Source organism: Microcaecilia unicolor, chromosome 10 (genome assembly GCF_901765095.1).
Source record: "Microcaecilia unicolor chromosome 10, aMicUni1.1, whole genome shotgun sequence".
NCBI lineage: Eukaryota > Metazoa > Chordata > Amphibia > Gymnophiona > Siphonopidae > Microcaecilia > Microcaecilia unicolor.
In genome coordinates, this window is record NC_044040.1 from 151,932,490 (window position 1) to 151,950,764 (window position 18,275).

The 18,275-nt window shown below is 46.6% G+C and overlaps 1 protein-coding gene across 1 annotated transcript in view; it reads left to right on the forward strand.

Moving 5' to 3' along the window:
• ANKMY1 (ankyrin repeat and MYND domain containing 1) overlaps positions 1 to 18,275 on the forward strand; it is a 293,230-nt gene that overhangs the window by 203,697 nt on the left and 71,258 nt on the right. The window lies entirely within an intron of this gene.

Sequence of the window (18,275 nt, forward strand, 5' to 3'; positions counted from 1 at the left end):
CCCTCTTCAAACTCCCCAGATTGCAGGCCCATCTGCAATAAACCCCGATTGTGGCTGCCTATGGCAACCCCCCTAATTGTGTCCCCTCCCCCACACAGCAAAGACCCTCATGTGGCACTTCTCCCAAATTATACCCCCTCCCTCTAACTCCCCCAACCCACTCGCTGGGCTTAATGGGAGCTTCTGGGGTCTACTGGGTCAGGAGCAATCCCCACTTTTCCCACTTTGATGATCGGGCCGTTAAAAAAACTACTAAGACCAGGGCTTCCAAGGGGGGCCCAGCGCTGGGGTGTCTCTCTCCTGCTCCTGATGGGACCTGATTGATCGTGTCCCGACAGGAACAGGAGAGAGAAAACTCCAGCACTGCAGCCAGGCCCCCCTCTTGGAGGTTGGGGAGGACCTGGAGGAGCAAACACTGCAGGTCTTCTTGCAGCGCTGCTCTTCTGCCCAGCTGAGTGGCTGCTTTTCCTCTCAGGCAAGGATGCCTAGTTTTGAAATCAAGCATGCCCTGAGAGAAAAGCAGCCACAGGGGCAGGCAATTGGCAGAAGAGCAGCGCTGGAGGAAGACGTCTTCTGCTAGTGGGGTCTCGGGATCCCCATCAGCCAACAAGGTATTTCAATTGTGGCAGGGGTTCAAAGGGGGGGGGGACAGCAATCCAGGGGGGTGCTCTGCCCTAGGCCCGGTGGCAACGGCCCTGCCCTGGGCCTGGTTCAGTCTCTCAATAGCCCTAAGATCTGTAGTGGTAATATTATGATATTTACCACTGGGGGGGTCAGACTTCTATGTATAGACATTCATGCTGGTTGCCCTGTGTAGAGTATCACCCTCTAATTCAATACTCTAACTTACAGAAAGAAGAAGCTAGTGGCTAGGAGAGCACAAGAGGCAGATGGACAGTACAGGTGCAAAAGAGTGATCTACCATTGCACCACCATCAGCATTAACATTAGGGATGGGCAGCTAGAAAAATTGTACTTCGTTTTTTTCCCTTTCTTTTTTGTTTCAAAAGAAGTGTTGTTAATAATGTGCACTGTTTGCAGACAGTTCACACTTTTCTTAATGAGTGTGCACAATATTTATAACCCCCCCCCCCCCTCCAATTCTAGAAGGTTAGCTACCCAAATTACATATAGTAACATAGTAAGTGACGGCAGATAAAGACAAGTACGGTCCGTCCAGTCTGCCCAAGAAGATAAACTCATTTTAATTGAGTGAAAGAGTGGCCTTTTGGTGCTTAAAAGGAGGTTGTGAGTGTAGCGTGGTACATACATATACGTGCCCAAAAAGGGGGCATTGAAGGGGTGGGAAGTGGCAGGTGAAGAGCATGCCTGACATCCGTGTGCCCAGTTTGTATTGGGTAAAGGGCACATATCCAGAGGGCACAAAACTCCCATGCCCAGTTTTGCATTGCTGTAAACGTGATGGTTTTTTGGGCCCTGGAGAGTTTGCTGGAGTGTTGTTCTGCTTGTTGGCATTTGGTAGTTCTGAGACCCTACATGATTCAGGATTTTTCTGCCCCCACCTTGCCTTGCAAAGCCTCAGAATACCCTACCCACCACCGTTTAGCCTGTTTCATTCCTGGCATCTTCTATCTCCTGCTCACACCTAACCTCTGCCTCCCCGCCCCCCACCTCAATTTGCTCTACATAAGTATATAAGTATTGCCATACTGGGAAAGACCAAAGGTCCATCAAGCCCAGCATCCTGTTTCCAACAGTGGCCAATCCAGATCACAAATACATGGCAAGATCCCCAAAAAGTACAAAACATTTTCTACTGCTTATCCCAGAAATAGTGGATTTTCCCCAAGTCCATTTAATAACAGTCTATGGACTTTTCCTTTAGGAATCCATCCAAACCTTTTTTAAACTCTGCTAAGCTAACCGCCTTTACCACATTCTCTGGCAACAAATTCCAGAGTTTAATTACACGTTGAGTGAAGAAATATTTTCTCCGATTCGTTTTAAATTTACTACATTGTAGCTTCATTGTATGCCCCCTAGTCCTAGTATTTTTTGAAAGCGTTCTATTGTTGTTTGAAAGTGTAAACAAACACTTCACATCTACCCGTTCAACTCCACACCCACTCATTATTTTATAGACCTCTATCGTATCTCCCCTCAGCCGCCTTTTTCCCAAGCTGAAGAGCCCTAGCCGCTTTAGCTTTTCCTCATAGGAAATTTGTCCCATCCCCTTTATCATTTTTGTCGCCCTTCTCTGCACCTTTTCTAATTCCAATATGTCTTTTTTGAGATGCGGTGAGAAGAATTGAACACCTTTTAACCCTACTCTCTGTTTTCTATCTTTTAACCAGTTTTTAATCCACAATAGAACACTACCTCCTATCCCATGACTCTCCAATTTCCTCTGGAGTCTTTCATGAGGTACTTTGTCAAACGCCTTCTGAAAATCCAGATACACAATATCAACCGGCTCCCCTTTATCCACGTTTCTTCACCCCTTCAAAGAAATGTAGTAGTTTGGTGAGGCAAGATTTCCCTTCACTAAATTCATGTTGACTTTCCTGCTTATAATCGAAAGAGAAAAACGCCTATATTGCGACCCAAATCGGGAGATGGGTGTCTTTCTCCCGTGGGCGCCCGAATTGGTATAATCGAAAGCTGATTTTGGGCGTTTCCAACTGCAATCCATCGCAGAAACGGGTAAAGTTGACGGGGGCGTGTCGGAAGCATGGTGAAGGCGGAACTGGGGCGTGGTTATCGGCCGAGGAGAGATGGACGTCTTTAGCTGATAATCGGAAAAAAAAGGCGTTTTTACCGCGATTTTGGGTAACTTTTTTTGGACCCTTTTTTTTCATGAACAGGTCCCAAAAAAGTGCCCCAACTGACCAGATGACCACTGGAGGGAATCGGGGATGACCTCCCTGGACTCCCCCAGTGGTCACTAACCCCCTCCCACCAAAAAACCCCCACTTTAAAAACTTTTTTCCAGCCTCTTTGCCAGCCTCAAATGCCGTACCCACCTCCATGACAGCAGAATGTGTTCTATCCTGTGACAGCCTTTCCGTGGTTCTGATGTGGCTCTCGGGTGAGTGTGACACCTTTTCTGTTATGCGCACTGCAGAGTCACATCAGCAATGCATTCTGGCGGGTGTAGGGTATTGGGCTCCGTGATTCCACTAGCTTGTGGCAAATGCTCACGATGTTGGTAGTTGGTAGGCTCTACTCCCATGGTGCTTTTCCCCCTGCTTACTGGGTCAGAGTGTGCCCTGTTTTGTTTCCGGTAGGTAAAACAAACAGTGGATCCAATAAAAGTCCTCACCTTCTGTGGGTGTTGTGTTCCGGTAGTCCATGAGGTAGTGGCCATTTTTGTAAGCCAGGTTTAGATCCCTTTCATGTGTTAGCCACGTTACAGAACTTAGTTCTTACCTTGAATGTGGCTGAAAGAGGGCATTGTACAGCATTCTGCCAGCTCTGACCTACTGCTAATCTCAGTACCAGGGAGACTGTTGCCAGTGGGGCACAACCTCTGATCTGCAGTTAACTGTGAGTAAGCATTCTTATTCCAATAAAGGACGTTTTCGGAGAGATTAGTCTTCAGGTGTCAACTGGTGTGCCAATGTTATATAGCAGCAATGAGTCCTAGAGGCCTGCATGTATGCAGGTCCCTGGAGCACTTTTAGTGGGTACCGCAGTGCACTTCAGCCAGGTGGACCCAGGCCCATCCCCCCTACCTGTAACACTTGTGCTGGTAAATGGGAGGCCTCCAAAACCCAGTGTAGCCACATGTAGGTGCCCCCTTCACTCCTAAGAGCTATGGTAGTGTTGTACATTTGTGGGTAGTGGGTTTTGGGGGAGGGGGGTTGGGTGCTCAGCACCCGTGGTAAGGGAGCTATGCATGTGGGAGCATTGTCTGAAGTCCACCGCACTGACCTCTAGGGTGCCCAGTTGGTGTCCTGGCATGTCAGGGGGGCAACTGTACTACGAATCGTGGCCCCTTCCACAACCAAATGGCTCGGATTAGGACGTTTTTGAGCTGGGCGTTTTTAGTTTCCATTATCGCTAAAAAAATCAAACGCCCAGCTGAAAAACATCCATTTTTTTGAAAATACGGTCTGTCCCGCCTCTTCACGTACTCGTTTTCGGACATAGATGCCCATGGAGATAGGCGTTCGCATTCGATTATGCCCCTCCACGTCTCATTAATCCATGCTTTTGAATATGCTTTGTAATTTTGTTCTTAATAATAGTCTCTACCATTTTGTCCGGCACCGACGTCAGACTCACCAGTCTATAATTTCCTGGATCTCCTCTGGAACCTTTTTTAAAAATCGGCATTACATTGGCCAACCTCCAGTCTTCCAGTACCACACTCGGTTTTAAGGATAAATTACATATTTCTAACAATAGCTCTGCAAACTAATTTTTCCGTTCTATCAGTACTCTGGGATGCTTATGTTCCATGTTCTGTGCATGTGTGTGTGTATGTGTACTGCTATGGATTTATAGCCTGTCTCACTAACACAGACTACTCAATAATTACCATGGATTCTTTTGGATTTGTATTAGGTAAATGAGACCTTTATTAGAGGTGCTAAAATCTACAATGATAAATATATATATACAATGATTAAATCATCTAACTAAAAGAAAGCTATGAGACAGATATATACATATTATACATACAACATCACTGGTCAGGAATTTCAGGCCCTTATCTTATCAGCTGGTAGGCCCAGTGCAGCGAGAGCCCGAAGTCTCCTTATGACCAGGAATATGTCCTCTGAGCGATACGTCTACCCACAGATGAGCTTCAAAACTCTGCTGCAACAAGCCCCCTTTTTATTAAGCTTAGAACTCATGTCCAGAGGTAAGGAAAATTACAGAATGCTTGAGAATAGGTAAACAAGCCATACTGTGGGAATATGGTCACATGTTTCCAAGTCCAGGTGGCCAGTCTGAACTTCAAAAACAATCGCCATCCTCCTCTTCGCATACCAAATTAATTAGAGCTGTGTCTTATCTTCTGCATTCCAACTTATTTTTGTATTTACAAGGAAAGTTACTTTCGGTCAAAGACAGAAGATTTAAGAGTGTATTATCAGACAAAGCAGGGTTGAAAAGCAATCCTTTACATCTTCCATTACAGTATGTAGCTCATGTTGTTTGTGAGACTGTATCACTGTGTCTATCTCACACTGTGTGTGTGTGTGCGCCTCTATGCCATACGTGTTGGCTATTGGCTGACACTCCTGCTGTGTGATCTGACATTATTCCTCCGTCTGCCCCCTTTCAACCTCAATTCATGTCCTCTAGTTCTAGCGCCTTCCTGTCTCTAGAAAAGGGTTGTTTGCAGATTAATACCTTTCAAACGTTTGAATATCTGTATCATATCACCCCTGTTTCTCCTTTCCTCCAGGGTATACATGTTCAGGTCAGTAAGTCTCTCCTCGTACGTCTTTGCAACGCAAATCCCATACCATTTTTGTTGCTTTTCTTTGAACTGCTTCAAGTCTTTTTAGATCCTTAGTAAGATACAGCCTCCAAAACTGAACCCAATACTCCAAGAGGGTCCTCACCAATGACTTGTAGAGGGGCATCAACACCTCCTTTCATCTACTGCTTATAGCCCTCTCTATGCAGCCTAGCATCCTTCTGGCCACAGCCATCACCTTGTCACATTGTTTCGTCACCTTCAGATCCTTGGACACCACCACCCCAAGGTCCCTTTCCTGAACCAAGCTTACCAATCTCTCCCCACCTCTCTGGTACATATCTTTTGGATTTCTGCACCCCAAGTTCATCACTCTGCACTTCTTGGCATTAAATTTGGCAGCCGTTCTTCCGGTTTTTAAAGCGTCTTGTTTAAGTTATAACGCTGTAAGTGTGAGGGACGCTCTTCTCAATTAAAAAAAAAAGCATTATTTTGGGGGGGGGGGGGTACCTTGTGACAGTGTTGGCGAAACATGGACCATGTCGGGACCCTATCTATTGCTCCTTTTTTAGCAAGTTTACACATGAATATTTTCACAAATTAAGTTTGGCACTTTGGGCTGATGGTTGAAGAATCGTGCAATGATTACAAGCCCGAACACAGAAAAAGACCATTGAGTCTATGATTGTCTGTTGTACATATGTGAGTTCATCTTCTAAAAATCTATAGAGTGTTTGAAAAGTTTTACACTTTCATAATTATAGATATGGGTTTGGAATAGTTTTGTGTATTAAATGTTAACATCCGGACACTTGACCATTCTTCTAACATTTGAAGATCCCTTCTTATGGTTTCTGCTCTCTCCAGGGTATCCACTCTATTGACTATCTTCATATCATCCGCAAAAAGCAAACTATTCCTTTCAATCCTTCAGTAATGTCTCTCACAAATATTTTAAACAGAATCGTCCCCAGCACTGCCCCCTGAGGCACTCCACTAATTACCTTTCTTTCCACTGAGCGTATTCCATTTTTCTCCGAGGACAAGCAGGCTGCTTGTTCTCATGACTGGGCTGATGTCCACGGCAGCCCCCACCAACCGGAAGAAAACTTTGCGGGCGGTCCCGCACGCAGGGCACGCCCACCATGCATGCGCGGCCTATTTCCCGCCCGTGCGCGACCGTTCCCGCTCAGTTTTTTTCTATTCCACGCTGGAGAGAGACGTGTTCCCGTCTCTCTCTTAGTCAGCCCCGGAAACCGGATTGCAGCATAGCCGCGGTTTTTCTTTGTTTAACTTACGCGTTCGAGTGTTATTTTTTTCAAAAAAAAAAAAAAAAGAGAAAAAGAGTTGTCCTCGTCGTTTTTAGCCACGAGGGCGCTTCGTCGCGGTCATTTCTTCTTTTTCGGGTGTGCTTTTCACCGCCACCATAGACGATTTTGACTTCGCCAATGCGATTTTTCCATCGATGTCCTCGAAGTTCCCGAGCGGATTCAAAAAGTGTGGTCGGTGCGGCCGGCAGATCTAGCAGACCGATACCCACGCTTGGTGTCTCCAGTGCCTCGGCCCGGAGCATAATTCCAAGACGTGCACCTTGTGTGTCGGCTTAAGGAAGCGGACACAGGTGTCGAGGCAAGTTCTGCGGGACCGTCTTTTTGGAACTTGCGCCGGCTCTTTGACGTCGACCTCTACGGCATCGGTGTCGACGGCCGGGTCTTCGGTACTGGTACCGATGTCGATGAAATCTGTGCCGACTCTGGCACCGATCCCAGGAGTACAGGTACCTTTGGCCCGCCGGCCTGCCGGTGACGGCGGGGGTGAGCGGCCGCGCAGGCAGTCTGCCCCGGCCACTACCTCTGCCCAGGGCCATCGGGATCGAACCCTGTCGGATCCGATTCCTCGAGGCCGGGGGGGCTCCACCTCCTCCTCGTCTCTTCCGCCGAGCGCCGATGACGGGTATCAAAAGAAAGCAAAGAAGCACCATCATCGGTCGCCCATGGCGCACGGGACTGCCAGCTCTGGTACTTCGGGGGACGACTCGACGCCCAGGAAGCGGCAGTGCCGGGAGGAGCATTCCCCCTCGGTCAAAGAGGTGTCGCTGCATCAGTCCGCGGGTACCTCGGTACTGTCTCCTGGACCCGAGCAGCTTCCGGCACCGGCACCCACACCGGCCCCTCTGCCTTTCCTGACAGTGGGCCTTGACAAGTGCCTCCGAGCCATCCTTCCCGGGATCCTGGAAGGGCTGATGCGTCAGGCTCTGCCGGCACCGGGGGTGCTTGCGCCCTCGGCGCCGTTGATGGAGGCGCCGGTGGGCTCTGGCCCGATGCTGAGGCCTCCGACGCCGCTTCTGGCACCGGTGTCGACCGCCACGCAGGTGGAGTCCCCGTCGATGGAGGGAGCTTCGTCCCCGCTGGCGCGGGAGTCTACCGCTCGACGCCATCATCGAGGATGTGGTTCCTCGCAGTCGAGACGGGCCCGGTTGAGGTCTGAGCTGAGAGAGCTCATGTCCAACACCGAGGAGGAGGCCTTGTGGGGGAGGAGGAGGACCCCAGATATTTCTCCTCAGAGGAGTCCTGTGGGCCTTCCCTCTGACCCTATTCCTTCACCGGAGAGGAAGCTCTCGCCTCCTGAGAGCCTCTCCTTTGCCTCTTTTGTCAGGGATATGTCCATATGCATTCTCTTTCCCGTGGTTACTGTGGATTCTATTCCAGGTACTTCCTTGTGGAAAAGAAAACAGGGGTGATGCGCCCCATCCTAGACCTGAGAGGCCTGAACAAGTATCTGGTGCGAGAAAAGTTCAGGATGCTTTCCTTGGGCACCCTTCTCCCCATGATTCAGAAAGATGATTGGCTTTGTTCCCTGGATTTAAACGATGCTTATACTCACATCCCGATACTGCCAGCTCACAGACACCGTACTTTCAGTATTGTATGCTGCCCTTTGGGCTCGCCTCTGCACCACGGGTGTTCACGAAGTGTCTCGTGGTGGTTGCGGCGTATCTACGCAAGGTGGGGGTGCACGTGTTCCCGTATCTTGACGATTGGCTGGTCAAGAGCACCTCAGAGGCAGGAGCTCTTCGGCCCATGCAGTGCACTATTCACCTTCTGGAGCTGCTGGGGTTTGTGATAAATTACCTGAAGTCCCATCTCCAGCCAGTCCAATCTCTGGAATTCATAGGAGCTCTGCTGAATTCTCAGACGGCTCAGGCCTTTCTCCCCGAAGCGAGGGCACAGAATCTCCTGTCCCTCGCTTCCCAGACCAGAGTGTCTCAGCAGGTCACAGCTCGGCAGATGTTGAGACTCCTGGGCCATATAGCCTCTATGGTTCATGTGACTCCCATGGCTCGCCTTCACATGAGATCTGCTCAATGGACCCTAGCCACCGGGAATCTAGAAGATGTCATCTGCCTGTCTGTCAGTTGCCGCAATTCGCTGCACTGGTGGGCGATTTGGACCAATTTGACCCTGGGACGTCCATTCCAAATTCCGCAGCCCACGAAGATGCTGACGACGGATGCATCTCGCCTGGGGTGGGGAGCTCATGTCGATGGGCTCCACACCCAGGGAGTGTGGTCCCTCTAGGAACAAGATCTTCAGATCAACCTCCTGGAGCTCCAAGCGGTCTGGAACGCACTGAAGGCCTTCAGGGATTGGCTGTCCTACCAAATCATCCAAATTCGGACAGACAATCAGGTTGCAATGTATTACATCAACAAGCAGGGGGGCACCGGATCTCGCCCCCTGTATCAAGAAGCCGTCAGGATGTGGCGTTGGGCTTGCCAGTTCGGCATGCTTCTCTAAGCCACATACCTGGCAGGCGTAAACAACAGTCTGGCCGACAGGCTGAGCAGAGTCATGCAACCGCACGAGTGGTCGCTCCATTCCAGAGTGGTACGCAAGATCTTCCGAGAGTGGGGCACCCCCTCGGTGGACCTTTTCGCCTCTCAGACCAATCACAAGCTCCCTCTGTTCTGTTCCAGACTACAGGCACACGGCAGACTGGCGTCGGATGCCTTTCTCCTCCATTGGGGGAACGGCCTCCTGTATGCTTATCCTCCCATACCTTTGGTGGGGAAGATCTTGCGGAAGCTCAAGCAAGACCACGGCACCATGATTCTGATAGCGCCTTTTTGGCCCCGTCAGATCTGGTTCCCTCTACTTCTGGAGTTGTCCTCCGAAGAACCGTGGAGATTGGAGTGTTTTCCGACTCTCATTTCGCAGAATGACGGAGCGCTTCTACACCCCAACCTTCAGTCTCTGGCTCTCACGGCCTGGATGTTGAGGGCATAGATTTTGCTTCGTTGGGTTTGTCTGAGGGTGTCTCCCGTGTCTTGCTTGCCTTAGAAAGGATTCCACTAAAAAGAGTTACTTTTTCTAGTGGAGGAGGTTTGGTCGTTTGGTGTGAGAGCAAGGCCATAGAACCTTGTTCTTGTCCTGCACAGAACCTGCTTGAATACCTTCTGCACTTATCAGAGTCTGCTCTCAAGACCAACTCAGTAAGGAATCACCTTAGTGGTGATTAGTGCTTACCATTATCATGTAGAGGGTAAAGCCATCTCTGGAGAGCCTTTAGTCATTCGATTCATGAGAGGCTTGCTTTTATCAAGGCCCCCTGTCAAGCCTCCTGCAGTGTCATGGGATCTCAATGTTGTCCTCACCCAGCTGATGAAGCCTCCTTTGAGGCCACTGAATTCTTGCCATCTGAGGTACTTGACCTGGAAGGTCATTTTCTTGGTGGCAGTTACTTCAGCTCGTAGAGTCAGTGAGCTGCAGGCCCTGGTAGCTCATGCTCCTTATACCAAATTTCATCATAACAGAGTAGTACTCTGCACTCACCCTAAGTTCCTGCCAAAGGTGGTGTCGGAGTTCCATCTTAACCAGTCAATTGTCTTGCCAATATTCTTTCCCAGACCGCATACCCGCCCTGCTGAACGTCAGTTGCACACATTGGACTGCAAGCTAGCGTTGGCCTTCTATCTGGAGCGGACACAGCCCCACAGACAGTCCGCCCAATTGTTTATTTTTTCGACCCCAATAGGAAGGGGGTCGCTGTTGGGAAACGCACCATCTCCAATTAGCTAGCAGCTTACATTTCCTTCACTTACGCCCAGGCTGGGCTGGCTCTTGAGGGTCATGTCACGGCTCATAGTGTTAGAGCCAAGTCAGCCACTATTGAAGAGATTTGCAAAGCTGCGACGTGGTCATCGGTCCACACATTCACATCACATTACTGCCTCCAGCAGGATACCCGCCGCGACAGTCGTTCGGGGCAGCGGTGCTGCTGAATCTGTTGGGGTTTGAATCCAACTCCACCCTCCAGGACCCGATTTTATTCTGTTCAGGCTGCACTCTCAGTTAGTTGTTCTTCGTAGGTCAATTTCTGTTATGCCCTCGCCGTTGCGAGGTTCAATTGGCCTGGGTTCTTGTTTTGAGTGAGCCTGAGAGCTAGGGAATACCCCAGTCGTGAGAAGAAGCAGCCTGCTTGTCCTCGGAGGAAAGCAAATGATACATACCTGTAGCAGGTGTTCTCCGAGGACAGCAGGCTGATTGTTCTCACCTACCCTCCCTCCTCCCCTTTGGAGTTGTGTTTTACTCATTCCTTTGCTTGTCATTCAACTGAGCGGGAACGGTCGCGCACGGGGCGGGAAGACGGCCGCGCATGCGCAGTGGGCGTGCCCTGCGTGCGGGAACCGCCCGCCAAAGTTTTCTTCCGGTTGGTTGGGGGCTGCCGTGGACATCAACCCAGTCGTGAGAACAATCAGCCTGCTGTCCTCGGAGAACACCTGCTACAGGTATGTATCATTCGCTACCACCACACTCTGCTGCTGTCTGCCAACCAGTTTCCTATCCAGTTCACCACTTTTTGGCCCTAAGTTCAGCCTTCTCAGCTTATTCAGAGTCTTCTGTGAGGGACTGTATAAAGGCTTATACAGAATACACTTCGTCGCACCTAATTTAGGTGTTGGGTTTTACACCAAGTAAAACATGGTCTAGATATGACCAAATTTAGTCGCATAACGAGCACCCCGGTGTATATCTATTATACTGCATGGAAATTTAAGCCAAATTCTATAATGGCAATTATGGTGGTGTATATGTTCCTCACATGTCCACATCCTTATGCCCTACGGTTGTAGAATACTGACTACAGTTACCTGATTACCCAATGGAAACTAGCACTTAATTGAACAATTAAGTACCTGATTAAGAGGAAAAAATTAACCTTCTTGGGTAACATGGGAGATCTTTATTTTGCAGAATGAATTCTTAATAACCCAAATTATTGCAATTGAACTGAAATTCCCTTAAACCATTTTTAATCCTAATAAAAGTTGTCAGCTGGTTGTTTTTCATTTACTTCCCATAGGTGTGGGAATTTTTCATCATTTCTGTTGCTTATAGCAGTATTGACTATCCTGGTTTTGCTTGTTTGTGTTTCTGTACTGTATTTATTTCAAAATATTATATCACACTTATGCACCCTCCTGGAAGATTGTTGATGATTAACCAGCAATATTGAGGACTAAGTTTAAGTAAATTTGTGTCTAGGTAGCAACTGAAATTAGCATTAAAACAACCTACCTAAAATGTTTTCCTAATGTTTTAGCCAGTTCTTGTATTTAAAACTGTAGAAAGAAACTAGTGAGGCGAGGAGTGGGAAAGTGCCCTGTGCATCGTGCATCTTAAAACAGATGGGATTTTGTGAGATTCTCTAAAAATGACAGGTTAAAATCACAACTTTCTTATTGGTCCTACTGTCCTCCAAGGGAGATGTGAGAAGCCGGAAAAATGCCAATAATTACTCCTGTCCTGCTCATGTCTAAATTCAGAATGGCATCTGCTGAGCTATGCCCCCCACCTTGTAAGCAAGACTATGCAGTTGCCTAGGACAGCAACTTCAGGGGGGCGGGGGGAGAGGCACCATAAAGCAGCTGCAGTTAAAACAATAGGTCCTGAAAATCACACACAAAAAAACAAAGAAATAACAGGAGGTACTTTTATCAGCAGGAAGGGTGGGCAGTTTTCATATAACTCATTTAGGCAGATTATTCTGGGAAGGATTGTGTTGGGATGATTATGTTTGTTATAGGGGGGAGTGGCAAGGCTGAAGGTTTGCCTAGGGTGCCTGATATCCTTGCACTGGCCCTGAAGGATCTCTTCTTCATAGCCCATTAGACCACACACAGCACCTCTTCCCATGTGACTAACAAGACCAATGACAACAGCTCTTGCACAACCTGATGATGCCAGCATACACCTCCATCCCCTGCAAAGACACTGCTACAGATGTTTCCAATTTTGGCACCACATAAGTCAAACTGAAGGAGCTAGGACCCATATTGAGGTGCTCAAAGAGATGCATGAAATATAGAAGCAGACAATGGCAGCAGATAAAGACCATTTGGCCTATCCAATTTGCCCATCCATAACTAAGTATGCTGTACTACATGAAGAGAGGAAGCCACAGGTTACCAATACCTGAACTTGCCTGTGCCTTCAACCTTTCATATACTGCTCATTTACTATTCTCATTTAATAAGTCATAGAACCACTTATTTCTGTGTACTGCAGGATAAAAAGATAGCACAAACTCCATACCATTCGTTATCACCAGTGGAACGGGAAATTTTAAATTCAAGGAAGCAGATATTAGACTACATGGGTGATCTAACTCGTGAAACTGTGACCAAAATAGAAAAAGAATGGCTCAAGCCTGAAAGTGATACACAGAGTAAGTAGAATAAAACTATGCTTTTAAGAAGGGTCATTTCAAAGACATGTCACTGTGCACACCAAATAGAAACCTAAGGATGTATGTGTAAATCTGTTCTGTGACTTCCAGTCTGTCATCTAAGTACTGTATATTGGTTAATGTTATATTTCTTTCTCTAAGGACAAGCAGGACATAATATACTCACATATGGGTTAACTTATCAGCAACTGTTCTAGAAGCCCTTGGAAGACTTCACTGCACCTGCACTCACGCCTTCCCACCTGCCACTGTTGTTCAGTGAGGGCGTGCTCTTCCATTTTTACCACAGTTTGCGTCTGACTCGCTTGCAGTCTTGTTTGTTTTATTTCTTTCTGTGTAAGTGCTGCACGGGACCAGTTTTCCCCTTTAATTTTTCCTTTTCATAGGGTTTGTGACATTTTCAGGTTTTCTTTATTCTTAAGCAGCTTGGTCCCCCCCTCCCCCCCGCCTTTAGCCTGAGCACTCTGGTTGGGGTAGATTTTTTTTTCTCTCTCTCTTCACAATTTTGCTATTTGATTTTGCTTCAGCTATTCATGTCACAAAAAACTCCCAGTGATTTTAAGAAGTGTTCCCGATCTGTCATGTTTAGGGCTCAACCATAATGTTTCTTTTTGTAAACTCTGTCAGCAGATGTCAAAAGGAACCATTAAGAGTCACGAGGAGCAGTGCAGAAATATTTTGGCACTGAGAAATCTGGTCCATCAACTTTGGCATTAGAGGCATTGGTCCCCATGGCCCCAAAAGCTGCATCGGACACTGTTTCCAGCTAGATTAGCCCCCAATATTCAGTTCCAGGCCATGTCCGGATACCAGCATTGAATATCTGGGGCTAAGTGAAAGGGCCCTGGCTGATGGAGCTTATGCTTGTCCCGGCCGATATTCAGCCAGGGCCCCAGCTGAATATTGGCCAGGACCCGCGTAACTTTTTTTTTTTTTTTTAAAGCTCCTTGACCCCCTGAAAAAGCCTCTCCCTCCTTTCTTCCCCATCCCCCAGCTCACGAGTTGCAACCCCCCTCCCATCCATCCTGGAACAACCCCCTGAGCCCCCCATATCGGTAGGCCCCTGGGCCTACATGTAATTTCTGTTGGTGCAATGTGGTTGATGGGGGCAGGAGCAAAGATCACTTGCTCCTGCGTCTTGCAGCCACTAAGAGAACATGGCTGCCGCAACCTCTCTGAATTTGTAACTTCAGACCAATGGGTTCTCAAACTAGTCCAGATGGGCTACACCTTTCACTGGTGAAGACTCCCTCCAAATTGCCCACCAAGAGTATCAAAGTGAAGTTCTTAGCACCAGGGATTGCTTCTGCAGGAGCTCTCTTCCCTTTTGCCAGCCAATGTGGTTGAATCTGTTCCATGAAGGGAACAAGGGAAGGGATTTTATTACAAGTACTTCCTGGTCCCCAGAAAGATGGGAGGATTCTGTCTCATCTTAGACCTAAGGACCTTGAACAAGTATCTGAAAGTTCAGGATGATTTCTCCGGGCACTTTAATCCCCATTATTCAGGAAAAAGATTGGCTATGCCCTCTGGATTTAAAGGATGCTTACACCCTATTCAGATACATCCCAGTCACAGGAGGTATCTAAGATTTGAGTATGGAAACACCATTACCAGTATCACATTCTGCCTTTTGGCCTTACATCAGCTCACAGGACTTTTACAAAATGGCTTGCAGTAGTTGCAGAGTTGCTATGCAGACTGGGAGTGGACATGTTTCCCTACATGGACAGTTGGCTGATAAAGAGCATGACAAAGAAAGAAGTTCAAGAATCCACATCCAAGGTGCTGGAGTACTAGGGTTCATTGTCAACCATCCAAAGTCCCATCTGCTCCCTGTCCAAAGAGTGAAGTTCATAGGAGCCCTGCTAGACTCGGTTCGGGCCCGAGCTTTTCTCCCAGATTGGCATGTAGATTCCATAGTCCACATTGCACTCCAGGTCTGCCAGAGCCAGCAGGCTAGCAGATCATTGGCAGATGTTGATATTGTTATGTACTATATCAATATACAGTGAGGCATGGGCTCATACCTTCTGTGTCAAGAAATACTCAAGTTGTGGACTTGGGCATCTGAGCACAACATAGTGCTCAGAGCCATGTACCTGGCCAGGAGGAAGAACAGTCTAGCAGACAGGCTGTACAAATTGATTCAATGCCATGAGTGGTCACTTAACCAGGAGATCTTCCAGGAGTGGTGCACTCCCTCAGTGGATCTCTTTGCCATCATTTATTTATTTATTTATTTTTATTTATTTATTTATTTATTTATAGCATTTGTATCCCACATTTTCCCACCAATTTGCAGGCTCAATGTGGCTTATATTTGCCGTAATGGTGAATACCATTTCCAGTTAACAGAATTACAAATGGTATTGCATTAAGGTGCGTACATACATGGTTAAGAATAATACATTATGGTATTGCATATAGGTTCCTGAGTTGTAGATTGGATTGTAACATATGTTAGGTCATCAATTATAGAAAGATCGTTTTCAACATAAGGGTTAAAGTGGTATTGCATAAGGTACGTACATACATGGTAAAGTAGAATATGTTATGGTATTGCATATAAGTTCCTGAGTAATAGAGTAGATTGTAACATATGTTGAGTCATCAATTATAGAAAAAAACATTTTAGACATTAGGATTAAAGTGGTTGTGTTTGTTCATTAATAGCAGTGAGATTAGTCAGTCAAGTGATAAGAGTTCTGTTCTGTCTAGTTCGTGATCAGTCTTGTTATTTAGAAATTAGGATGGTTGTTTATGGTATTCCTTCTTGAACAGGTCAGTTTTCAGTAGCCTTCAGAAGATAGCTAGGTCTTGCGTTGTTTTTATGGCTTTCAGTAATGCGTTCCATAGTTTTGTGCAGATGTAGGAGAAACTGGTTGCGTATGTGGATTTGTATTTTAGTCCTTTACAGTTGGGGTAGTGGAGATTGAGGAATGTGCGTTCTGATCTTTTTGCGTTCCTGGTAGGTAGGTCTATAAGGTCTGACATATAGGTCGGGGCTTCCCCGTATATAATTTTGTGGACCAGGGTGCAAACTTGGTGGAAGCCAGTGTAATTTTTCTCTTAAGGGTTTGGCACTTTCGTATTTCGCTTTCTGAAATATGAGTCTGGCTGCTGTGTTTTCAGCGGTTTGGAGCTTCTTAATGATTTGTTCTTTGCATCCAGCATAAATGGTATTACAGTAGTCTAGGTGGCTTAGCACCATCGATTGTACCAGTCTGCGGAATATTTCCCTTGGGATGAAAGGTTTGATCCTTTTAAGTTTCCACATTGAATGGAACATTTTCTTTGTTGTATTTTTCACATGGTCTTCAGGTGTAAGATTTCAGTCAATTGTGACTCCCAGAATTTTCAGACTGTCAGAGACTGGAAGGGTGTAATCTGGGGTGTTTATGGTGTTGTGTTTATTTGTGTTATATTGTGAAGATAAGATGAGACACTTTGTCTTTTCTACATTTAGCTTTAGTTGGAATGCCCATGAATTCATTATTTGGAGGCTGTTTTTTATTTCATTTGTGATTTCGGTTAGATCGTGTTTGAACGGGATGTATATTGTGACATCATCTGCATAGATGTATGGGTTGAGTCCTTGGTTGGATAGCGATTTGGCTAAAGGTATCATCATTAAGTTAAAAAGGGTTGGTGAGAGAGGTGATCCTTGTGGTACTCCACATTCGGGTTTCCATGGTGTTGACGTTTTTGATTTTGAAATCACTTGATAAGTTCTTGCTGTTAAGAAGCCTTTAAACCATCCTAATACGTTTCCTCCAATCCCGAAGTAGTCTAGGATGTTTGATAGTATTTGGTGGCTGACCATGTCGAACGCGCTGGACATGTCAAATTGTAGGAGCAGCACATTGTTTCCGGTTGCAATTAGTTGTTTGAATTTGGTTATGAGAGTAGTTAGTACTGTTTCAGTACTATGGTTGGATCGAAATCCTGACTGTGATTTATGTAATATTGTGAATTTATTTAAGTAGTTGGTAAGTTGTTTGGTTACCATACTTTCCATTAGTTTCACGATCAGGGGGATGGATGCTACTGGTCGGTAGTTGGTTGTGTCGTTTAATTTTTTCTTTAAGTCTTTGGGTATAAGTGTAAGTAGTGTGTTTCCTTTGTCCTCGGGGGAAAAGTCCGTGTTGTAGCATGTAGTTCAAGTGTGACGTGAGGTCTATTATGAAGCGTTTGGGGGCGGACCTTATTAGATTGCTGGGGCAAATATCCAGTTTGGAGTGGGTTTTGGAGAATTTGTTGATTGCTTGAGTGACGGTTTCTTTGGTTAATAGATCGAAGTTAATCCAGATTCGATCCAGATTAAGCAACAAAGTCCCTTGGTACTGCTCCAGATTGAGATCACATGGCAGACTAGCCTTGCTTGCTTTCCTCCTTCATTGGGGGGACAGGTCTTTTGTATGCATATCCTCCCATACCTCTCATATTGAAATCTTTGCTGAAACTCAAGCAGGACAGAGGAACCATCACTCCCTATTGATGAAGGCAGATACAATTCCCTCTACTTCTGGAGTTAGCCTCCATAGATCTGTGGAGACTGGAGTGTTTTCTGATCCTCATAATGCAGAACAAGGAGTTGTTTCTGCATTGCAGCCTCCAGACTCTGGCCCTCATGGCTTGGATGTTGAGAGGTTAGTACTTGGTGTTCTCCAATTGCATGAGGGTGAATCCCGTGTCCTGCTTACTTCCAGAAAAGATTTTTCTAAGAAGTCATAATTTTGAGTAAAAGTGGTTTGCTATCTGGGGTGAGGGCAGGGCCTAGATCCCTTTTCTTGTTCTACACAAAAACTGCTAGGGTACCTACTGCACTTTTCAGTCTGATCTCAAAACAAACTCTATTAGGGATTCACCTTAGTACAATTGGCACTTTCCATCAGCATGTAGAAGGTAAGTCCATCTCTGTACAGCCTCTAGTTGCTCAGTTACAATCAAACTTCCCACAGTGTCACGGGATCACAATGTTGTTCTCACCTGGCTGATGAAAGCTCAATTTGAGCCACTTGATACCTGCTACCTGGAGTCTTTGACCTGGAAGGTCTTGTTGGTGGTGGTTACGTCAACCTACAGGATCTGTGAGCTCTAGGCTGATCCACCTTACACAGTAGCTGAT